Source organism: Alligator sinensis, unplaced genomic scaffold, assembly GCF_000455745.1.
Source record: "Alligator sinensis unplaced genomic scaffold, ASM45574v1 scaffold660_1, whole genome shotgun sequence".
Lineage (NCBI taxonomy): Eukaryota > Metazoa > Chordata > Crocodylia > Alligatoridae > Alligator > Alligator sinensis.
In genome coordinates this window covers 1,571,489-1,582,188 of record NW_005842237.1, presented here as the reverse complement: position 1 = coordinate 1,582,188, position 10,700 = coordinate 1,571,489, and the positions used below count along the sequence as shown (strand labels likewise).

The following is a 10,700-nucleotide window of genomic DNA, read 5'->3' as shown; positions in this document are numbered from 1 at the left end:
CCCCCCCCATTTTCCCCCTATTTTGTTATGATTTCTTGGTTTAATGCAAAAAAGTAATGACTTTTTGGAACAACTAGCTTCTTAAAAGTTCAACTTGCGGCCAAATATTACTGGCTACAAAAGACAGAAATTTAGAGCTATGCAATTGATTCAAAGAGGTACATATGTCAAATATCATCCAAACACATGCCAGACTTGGAGAACCTCTCTAAAATGTAGCACTTGCAGGAAATTCATCAAAATATCAGGCTGGCTGTCTTCATTTTGTGACAAAAAGATTTACAGAAGCACATTTGAGCAACTTAATCCTCACCGGTAACATAACAGATACTTCACAATGAAAAATGCATAGTGGGAGGTGGGGCCTTGATTGCAATCTCTACTATGATCCCCGCTAAGCCAATCTGCACGACCAAACATGAACAAGTTTCATAGTATAACAATGCTAAATCTATTTGCTGACAAAACTCTTGGGATAGAAGTGATATCTTTTATTAGACCAACTAAAACCAACCAAGCTAAAACCAATATTCCTGAAATCTATTTGCCCTTCTCCAAAGATAAAGGGCAACAATCCACACCTTCAAGACTCACTGCAATAATGCATTATTTAAATTCCTGAGAGATGACCTGGAATGAAGCAGAGAGCAAATGCCAAGGCCTAGGCACAAATGTGTTCTGCCTACTCCAGCCATTTTTGGTAAGATCAACTCCTGAAATGTTTCTAATAATAGAAGTCCACTGTAGACTGAAATAGCATCTGGAAGTTTTGGTGAAAAGCAACATGCCCCCATTATCTTAGCCCTGGACACAATACCAATGGATGATTTGAAGAAAAATATGGATCTCATTCTACCTTAAAATAAAATGGATACCATAAAATTTTAAGATGAACAGCATTTCTCATTAAAAAGCCCTATACTTTGTGCAAAACAGAGCTCGCTTACCTGAAAACGAGGAAGTTCAAAAAAATGTGTGTACACGTTACAAGAGTACTTCTTGGATAGGATAAGTCAGCTTCTACTGGGAATAAGGAAGGAGATGAGATGGTATAAGTGTTTTATTGTTGTTCAGCTGAACTCCAGTGGGCCAATGCAAGCCCTACAATAAAACCTTGGACTGGCCTTCTTGATCTGACTACCTGGAAGGAAAAGGAACTTTTAAGTTTCTCAACAAATACAATGTGACATTGTAAATCAGACAACAGAACACATTAAAAGAAATATTTACAATATTATAATAACATTTTAGTTTAGCTTTCTCTTTAAACGACCCAACCTCTTAAACATTCAAAGTGGCAATTTTAAGAGGAGAGGTTATAAGGGTTTATAATGGCAGGTCAAGTTTTGATTTTTAAAATCCAGGTACATGTCTCAAACTTATATCAATTTAAGTATTTATCTACATACAGAATAAAAATATAGGATGGAAGGAACAGACCCAACTATGCATAGAACATGAAAACTTCCCATTCCAGGTGTCTCAATACAGACCTAGAGAAGACAGTTTTAAAAGGCAAGAGGGGAGTTTTATAGCCATATTTCCTTAAATTGATAAATTTACAAGCTTCAGAGGGTGACTCTTGGGTCAACAAACCAGAACTGATTTGAGCCAAGAGTCTAACTTATATACCATTATCTCTACCCTACACGTTGTTTTAAAGGCGGCTCATGCCATCATCCTACATACCAATTTTTGCTTTCCCTCCCTTCATACACCTTTCAACCATCTAGTTTGCAACATTAATGTACTACTAGATGGCCCAAGTTCAGTGTTATAATATATGTATGCTGGGGGCCAATATTTCTAAGGGTGGCTGCCTAAAAGGGAAGAACCTTATTAAGCAGCCTTATTTTCAAGAGAATGATAAATACTCAGGAGCTCTCATTTTCAAAAACTAAATTATAAACAATAGATTCTTAAATCCCGGACTTTAGCCTCCTATCCCCTAATTAATAACTAGGTATATGGACAGCAGAATTTGGTTCCTTGTGATACTTTTTTAATTAAAAGAAGTAAAGGTGGAATACTACCCAACAGTTTAGTAACTGAAGGAAAACCCTTTCATAAGCAATTCACCATGTTATAATACAACTAAGACAACGTTCTAGAATTGAAAGTTTTCAAGTATCTTTCCCCTTCGGAAGACAGAGAATGGCCTGACAATGGCTTAACAATAGATTACTAAACATATTAGATAACTGATTCTGTACAGTAAAAATACTGAACTGCACTGTTTTAATAAGTTCATGGGCAATTAACTCAAGAATAAACTAAGAAGCTCTCCCCATTCTGGATTCTTACACTGATAATACCAGGAGATAAGTTTAAAAATTATTTCTATGCTTTGCAGGATTATAATACTTACAGTTACTGTACAAAAAGAACACTAACTTTCCAGGAACATTATTTATACCCGTGTGATTTTTAAAAACAGAAAACCACATTTCTCAACTCGTGCCATATATCGCTGTGAAAGGGGCTTAAAGAAACCATTAACATTCTCCTTGGCCCTCACTGCCAACACAAAGTCATCTCAGTAATGCTTCCAACTGTGCCAATACAAAGGGCAAAAAGCCCAGAGGTCACTTACAAACATATGTGGAAAGATGTAATGGCATTCAGCAGGCTGACTAGTCACTGAGCTTCACCTTGACTTAATATCTTAAGCCAACTGAATTAAATTTATTTCTCAGCTCTAATGTTTACTTTCTTAAGAAACACTCAGAAAAGAAAAATTGGTGAGCCTTTTTTGCAATCCTTAAATAAATTTATGCTTGATTAAAAAAAAAGCCAGAAGAGTAACATTACATAATACACAATAAGCACCTCCTTTCAAAGGAAAACTGGTAAGTACCTAATCAGCTAGGACAATTCCTCATTCCAGTCCTCTACAAAAGAGGACCCCATCTCAGGCAATAGGACATCTGAATATTACTCAGCTTCTTCAAGTTCTTCTACTTCCTCTGCTGAAAATGCCTCAGATGCATCTACTTCGAAACCATTAATAAAGTGCATTTGCCCACCAAATTCTTGTATGTTCATGTTTATGGGAAGCAGAAGAAAAAGTGCAACAGAAGTGCCAATTCCTAAATGTTACTGGGTCAACAGTGGGTTACACAAGTCATTTTCTGTTCATGGGAGCTATATAGCTCCCTCAGACTTTCTTCTAATATACCTTTTACAGTAACAACTTATGCCAAACTATAAAGCTGATGTACTGAACTGTGACTTCTACAATTTTACAGCTGTCACTAAAACAGTGACAAGATTAAAAAAAAAAAGTTTATATTTTGCAAACTATTTTTTGTTTGACTGTTTAGTACTCAACATATGGTAGGGACAATTGTAATTGATCTTTAAAGTAAATTTAAAAACAAAAGTGTAGATTCAAATGGTCATTACCAAAACAATTTATTAAAAACTTGTGTATGTTCAAGTACACATTTCTGTAGAAAACTTCACCAGTATAGGAGCTCCTAACAGCATTTCCTGCAATATCATTCCTGTGATACAAAGTAATATCTGGAAAAGAAATAAGCCAGCTAACACCTATAGTGTTATTAAGCTATTCTTGCCTAGTTCCATGGAGAAGGTGTCTATATAGGTTATCAAGGCCTGAACCTGCAACCCTGCAGCTTTGATTAGAAGATTGTGGAGTAAGCAGTATAAATGGCATTTTATTTTACTGTGACACCATTTAATAGTGAATTAAAGGGTAAAGAGATGTGCAAGGGTGAAAGCATCTGCCAATTTTTTCTTTTAGCAGTCTGTTGTCTGCAAATCAGTCAATGACTACAACCTGTCCCCAAACAACTCTGTTCTATTATTCCAGCTGCCTAGATGAAGGTCACTGACACTATTATTAGCACCTCTGACAGTTTACAATCAATTTACAGAAAAGGAAAAGAGTCATGCAATACCAACATGGAGAATACACTTTTTTTTCCAGAGTTGCTTTCTCTTGTCATAGGTCTGTGCTCACTCTGCCTAACGTAAGTAACCTAACCCCAAATAAGAAACCACCAACCCACCTAAAGCCAAACATTAGGTTTTGCATCTGGAAAGCAATTCCACATTCCATTTACTCCAAACAGCACCATACTGTATCTGCCTCTTTCAAATTGTTACTTGAGTTGTTGTAAGGACAGAAACTAGAAAACAGCCAAATCTGGATAAATAAGACACACAACTACAGTACTCACCTTTTAGTCTGCTATCTGACCTACCTAAATGTTAAGCATAGGACTTATGAAATGTACTGTAATATGCAAGAGGCACCGGGATATTTTATTATATTGGGTGGAAGCATGCCAATTCCAGAAATCTATGACTTGAAACAGACATAGTCAAAATGCTAATGATGACAGGATGGTGTGTAAGAAGCCATAGATGTGCTTATGTGGGAGAAAAGTAGGTAAAACAATAGGCTGATTGGTAGACCAAGGAGGTTGGCTCCAGGAGGTCAAGGGAGACCCACCAAAGATAAACAAAGAAAATAAGGTGTTGTGTATTGGAAATGACAAGGTAAGTCTGTGTTGGAGTCTGGGCTATTTCTGACAATTTCCTAGAAATAAGAAAAAGCTGATCCAACAAGAAATCTAGCAATATATGAGAGAGGCAGGAAAGATGGAGTCTGTGCTAATGTGTGCTGATCTGCTGGATCCAGCCAGCATAGGCAGCTAGTGTCCTTCACCAGTTGAAATGAAAGCATTCTGATCCAATGCGTGTGTGGGTATGGTCATTAATATTGTAAAACTGCTATTTAATGTATAACTTATATTTTGTTAGAGCAGATGGGAAAAGGGAGGGCAACCTTTTATAGGCCATAGGCTGGAACAGCCAGGCTCTGGTCCAATGCCACTTGGATGGCTTTGGTAGTGTGTCAGCAGCAGGGAGGGCCTTTTCCCTGTACCCTCAACCAAGCCATACAGCTGGAAATTGTGCCTATACCACTGGTGCTTCTCTAAGCCTCCTGTTCTTCAGCTGCAGCTGTGGCACAGCCTGCAGCCAGTGGAGAACTACCTGTCACAACCCAGTGATTTTGGTGCCTCGGCACGATGGAATTTTCCCGCCACATGAGAGCCTCTTGCACAGCAAAGGTTTTTGTTGCAACAGAAAAACCTTGGTGCAAGAGAGTTCCCGCCATTTGAATGCAAATTTGTGTTCCGCTATTGGCCAGTTCTAAATTATTCCTACGTGGCGGCTAGTAATTGGCTCGCTAGCTGTTTAAAATTTCGTGCGACTTCCTCCCAAGTCGGAGAACTTTGAGCATGCTGCAGAGTGCCTCTAAAGAGATCTGACTTGCGGCTGAGCTGATCAATAGACTGATCACCTATCGATTCTTCTCCCCGTTGCCGAGCGCAATCCTCGACGTACCCTTTCCCTGCCGGCTTAATTTGTGGACGGATTAGCTGGCCTGAGCCTTGCCAGCTGGAGCAATTCACATAGTTGTTCAAGCGACTGGACCACCTGCGTCGTGGCTACAAGCGGCGTAAGTAAAGTTTTTGCAACCAATAAGCTGCGTCTGCCTCTCCATTCACCAGCCTGCCCAAACGACCGAGTGATATTTGAATCATCTCGAGTCGGCTCCAGCCGTCCGAGACACTACCAAGACCAGGTATCTGCAAACTGCAGCCACACTGCTGCTGCTTCTCCTCTCTCTCTCTCCCTGCCGTGCTGCAGTGTGGGCATACCTGGAAGCTTCCCAGCCTCAGTGGCTGGAAGCTGCATCCATGCTGCTGCTGGGGAATAGGAGGCTGAGGAAGTGGTGGAAGCATAGGTGTAGCTCCCAGCTGCCCAGCTCTGGCATGGATGTAGATCAGTGGTCACCAACCAGTGGATCTAGATCTACTGGTAGATTTCGGAGCCTCTTGTGGTAGATCTTGGAGCCTCTTGGAGTTGGTTCGAGGCTGGGGTGTAGGGCTGAGTGCCCATGGGCATGCAGGCACACACCCCAGCCCAGCAGGTCAGTCCATGGGGGAGAGAAGAGGCAGGGGCTAGATTGAGGTCCCTGCAGTGAAGCACAGTGCCACAGAGGCAGGAGCAGGGTTGAGTGGGGCCCCAGTCAGGTGGGACTTACCTGGTGGGGAGGCTTACACTTGTATTTGTTGGTAATAAGATGTGTTTAGGGCCTAGTCTGCACTACAAACTTTTGCAAGCAAAATTCCAGTTCCTGTAGGAAAACTCAGTGCATTCAAGCTCAGAAGTTCCTTTGGGGCCAAGGTAACTTCTCTTCCTGGGGGGCTGCCAGAAAAGGCATATAGATGAGTGATTCTCAAGCAGGGGGCCTGGGTGCAGTGCAATATTAGGTCTGTTAAGTATACAAACACCAACATGAATCACAAGATAAACGCAGGGTTTCAAATAGGAATATTATTGACACTATAGATTCTCATCTGTTGTGGTCCTTTTGAGTTCAATAGAAGAATTACTTTATAATTTTTCCATATTAAAAAGAAAAGTGAAAGCTAAGAGCTGACATTTTCCAAGGGGAGCCTAGTGTCTAAAGAGACTGCGAACCACTGATACTGTTGTACTTTCTGCCGTTGTTGTGGTCCCTTCAGCAAAAGATTTCTGGGGTGAAAAGGGGTAATGCAGTATGAGCTTGTTATTCTGCAGTGTTTATTTTTACCCTGATGGTTGTGTCAGCAAGGGATGACAAGGGGAAAACCCTGGGTTTTTTCTGAATCCTTAAATACTAGTTGGTGCCATGCAAACATGTATTCTATGGTTACAAGAGAGTTTAGGGCTGGGGGGAGAGCTATTTTAAAATAATGCATTGTAAAGAGTCCACAAGTCATTTGATTTACAAAGTACCATACACTGGATGAGTTCAGCAGCTGGGAAGCCCTGGATCTGACAGCTCTGCCCTCATTCAATGGTTTGAAGTGATCATTTAGAATTAATATAGGGCCTCAGAGGATATGGAGATATCAAGCTTAAGACCTCATAAAAACCAGTGTTTTCAGCCAAGTTGCCTATTCCTGAGAGGTCCTTTCATACTCAGCTCCTTAATTCAAAACATCAGAGTCAGCTCTGCTTATCACAGGAGCTGAATGCCATGCTGTATAATGTTTGTGTCAAATACAGCCACTGAATGAGCTTCAATTTACACTAATAATTGTCATTAGAGGGTAAAAAAAGATTGTATATTCATCAGAAAAGAACAATTTCCTGACATTTAGTGTAGACAGGAGAACAGTCACAAGCAGCCTCTTGGCTCAGTGGGCACAGCTAGTGGGTGGTAAATGAGACTGTTGCAGAAGGGACACTTATTCTTCAGAGAAAAAGGGTGGGGGAACCGCTTAAAACTAGGCACCCTGATGGATGAGATTTATGCATCCATGCTGTCAGTCTAGAAGTAGGTGGTCATTATGGAGGCCCAGCTGCAAGGGTGTGCACTGCTGTCTGGCAAAAATTAGAAGGCTAGCAATGAAATATAAAGAGTGGGGAAAATGACAGAGTGAGTCAAAACCCCATGATAAGCCCACTTAGACTCCCTTCTCCCCAGAACCAAAGACAGAATCTAATCTCTTTGGCACATACTCTGGCTGAAGTTAAAGCATAAACACAAATGGGACTACAGCTCATATTGCCAATGCCCACATAAAGGGATTTTATTAGTGACTGCATGCAACACTAAGCAAAATTCATATTTAAAAAAAATGTTTAGTTGCTGAATTACAACATATGCGGTTTAATTTTCCTCCAATAGTTTTGCTCTAGGACCTTTCCCTGTCCTGAAAGTAATCTCTGTTGTGGAATTATCTGAAGATGCTAAAATGCTTTTGATCAGACAGGTTCAAAGCTATGACCGAATGCTTTCTTTGTGTAAACACCTTCCGAAGAAGTCTCGTTTACATTTCATCACCTCGAGGGTGGGAGATGCTAGGTTTGGCCTATGTTTAAGAGAACTTTTAGGATAAGTCATACTGATCTGCTTAACTTCTTGTCCAATTTGAAATGTTTTCCCCTTGATTAATGCGATCTAGGAAACAGAATACAGGTTTCGCTCACTTTATGCTGTACATGTGTTCCTGGAAAACAGCACATTACTTGAATTCGCAGGAAGGGAAACCACTTTACAGTGTAGCAAATAGGGATACGTTCTAAGATCTCAACTGTACTGACCCTGAGACCCATTTCTACCACAAGACCAGACAATTTTGGTGCTCACAAACAGCAGACAGTACACACAAGCACAGGGCACTATCATAATGGGGATGGCAACTTCAGAAACGTGTGTCGCAGACAACTAGCGAAGAGCACAGATCCACACACGGGAGACTATAGTTTGGTGTGTGTCACTCCCACAATGCACCACATGAAGCAGCTGGCTGCAGACTTCCACCACACCTCTCTCATAGGAGTGTATTTACCTCACATATAATGAATTTTTGGTTTAAAAAGGGTCACCACATAAGAGTTAATTCACTCATAGAGCTCAGTGGGCACAGCTAGTGGGTGGTAAATGAGACTGTTGCAGAAGGGACACTTATTCTTCAGAGAAAAAGGGTGGGGGAACCGCTTAAAACTAGGCACCCTGATGGATGAGATTTATGCATCCATGCTGTCAGTCTAGAAGTAGGTGGTCATTATGGAGGCCCAGCTGCAAGGGTGTGCACTGCTGTCTGGCAAAAATTAGAAGGCTAGCAATGAAATATAAAGAGTGGGGAAAATGACAGAGTGAGTCAAAACCCCATGATAAGCCCACTTAGACTCCCTTCTCCCCAGAACCAAAGACAGAATCTAATCTCTTTGGCACATACTCTGGCTGAAGTTAAAGCATAAACACAAATGGGACTACAGCTCATATTGCCAATGCCCACATAAAGGGATTTTATTAGTGACTGCATGCAACACTAAGCAAAATTCATATTTAAAAAAAATGTTTAGTTGCTGAATTACAACATATGCGGTTTAATTTTCCTCCAATAGTTTTGCTCTAGGACCTTTCCCTGTCCTGAAAGTAATCTCTGTTGTGGAATTATCTGAAGATGCTAAAATGCTTTTGATCAGACAGGTTCAAAGCTATGACCGAATGCTTTCTTTGTGTAAACACCTTCCGAAGAAGTCTCGTTTACATTTCATCACCTCGAGGGTGGGAGATGCTAGGTTTGGCCTATGTTTAAGAGAACTTTTAGGATAAGTCATACTGATCTGCTTAACTTCTTGTCCAATTTGAAATGTTTTCCCCTTGATTAATGCGATCTAGGAAACAGAATACAGGTTTCGCTCACTTTATGCTGTACATGTGTTCCTGGAAAACAGCACATTACTTGAATTCGCAGGAAGGGAAACCACTTTACAGTGTAGCAAATAGGGATACGTTCTAAGATCTCAACTGTACTGACCCTGAGACCCATTTCTACCACAAGACCAGACAATTTTGGTGCTCACAAACAGCAGACAGTACACACAAGCACAGGGCACTATCATAATGGGGATGGCAACTTCAGAAACGTGTGTCGCAGACAACTAGCGAAGAGCACAGATCCACACACGGGAGACTATAGTTTGGTGTGTGTCACTCCCACAATGCACCACATGAAGCAGCTGGCTGCAGACTTCCACCACACCTCTCTCATAGGAGTGTATTTACCTCACATATAATGAATTTTTGGTTTAAAAAGGGTCACCACATAAGAGTTAATTCACTCATAGAGAACTCGCATAAAGCAAGGGAAACCTGTACTTCAAATATTTCAGTGCTGGGCTTGTTAATAAAAACAAAAGAGAGGTCAGATGCTTGATTCTTAGGGCTGGCAGCTAGGAAAGACAAGGAGACTGGGGAAGAAAAAAAAAGGGCGGGGGGGGCAGAAGTCATTAAGGCTACCAACAAGTCTTCTCTTAGAAATCCACTAACAAATCTAGAGAGTAAAATTAGGACAATTTTTCCTGCCCATGTCAGAACTCAGTTGTGCTCTGAACATTATTAAGAAACATTTCCAGAAGGTATTTATCCCTGGGGATAATAAAACTATTTCTGAGGAGCTCTGCTCTGGAACGGACAAGATTGCACAAAATGGCAAGTATTTTGAAAGCATTTCCGTGAGGGAGGAGGTCCTTGACCCTTCACTTTCAATTGCACAAGTTAACCTCTCTCATACTATCCTGTACTGGAGATATTTTTCCAGGGATAACATATAAACATTTCACTGTGCTAGTAAACTGTGTATACAAACTCACCTGCTTATAGATTTCCTAGGCATGGGAGGAAATTGAGGAAAAAAGAAAGATCTTAAGTACTTCAATGCCTTTCTCTGCAAAAACGGTGAGTGACGGCATGTTATATCTCAGGCTAACAGAGAAAAAAAATTGAGAATTACTCCTTGTTAAAATATTAGCAACACATTCCAGTGCCAGTGGGTTTAGAAGCTTTAATTACAAAAGGTAAATTTGACTTTCCTAGTTTTCCTTCTAGGTATATTATCTTTCAAGTTTCAGAGAGATTTGCTCTGAAAGCAAGAGGAGGTTTCAGCTTAAGAAAGGCTGACCCAAATTCTTCCCTTCCTGACACCTCCTGCAAGCAATTATACCTGTGCAAACTCAGTATAAAATGCTACGAGACCTGAAACGCGGCTATTGCATCGTAGCGGAGATTCTGTAGAGAGTGAACTCAAAGCCAGAATATCTTAACACAAAAACATATCCTAACAGCACTGAGTAGAAAGCTAAAAATACAGAAAGAAAAGCCA

The 10,700-nt window shown here is 40.6% G+C and overlaps 1 protein-coding gene across 7 annotated transcripts in view; it reads right to left on the bottom strand.

Annotated features, from left to right (window-relative positions):
- Window positions 1–10,700, bottom strand: part of PLXNB2 (plexin B2) — a 351,969-nt gene that overhangs the window by 239,944 nt on the left and 101,325 nt on the right. For 5 of the 7 annotated variants that reach the window (XM_025208550.1, XM_025208549.1, XM_006027363.3 and 2 more), the window contains exon 2: window positions 948–1,141. The exons of 1 other annotated variant lie outside the window; for it this stretch is intronic. The gene's annotated coding sequence lies outside the window, so the exon portion shown is untranslated. Of the gene's footprint in view, window positions 1–947; window positions 1,142–10,191; window positions 10,213–10,700 lie in introns of those variants that run through there. One more of the 7 variants, XM_025208548.1, reaches the window with a different exon arrangement.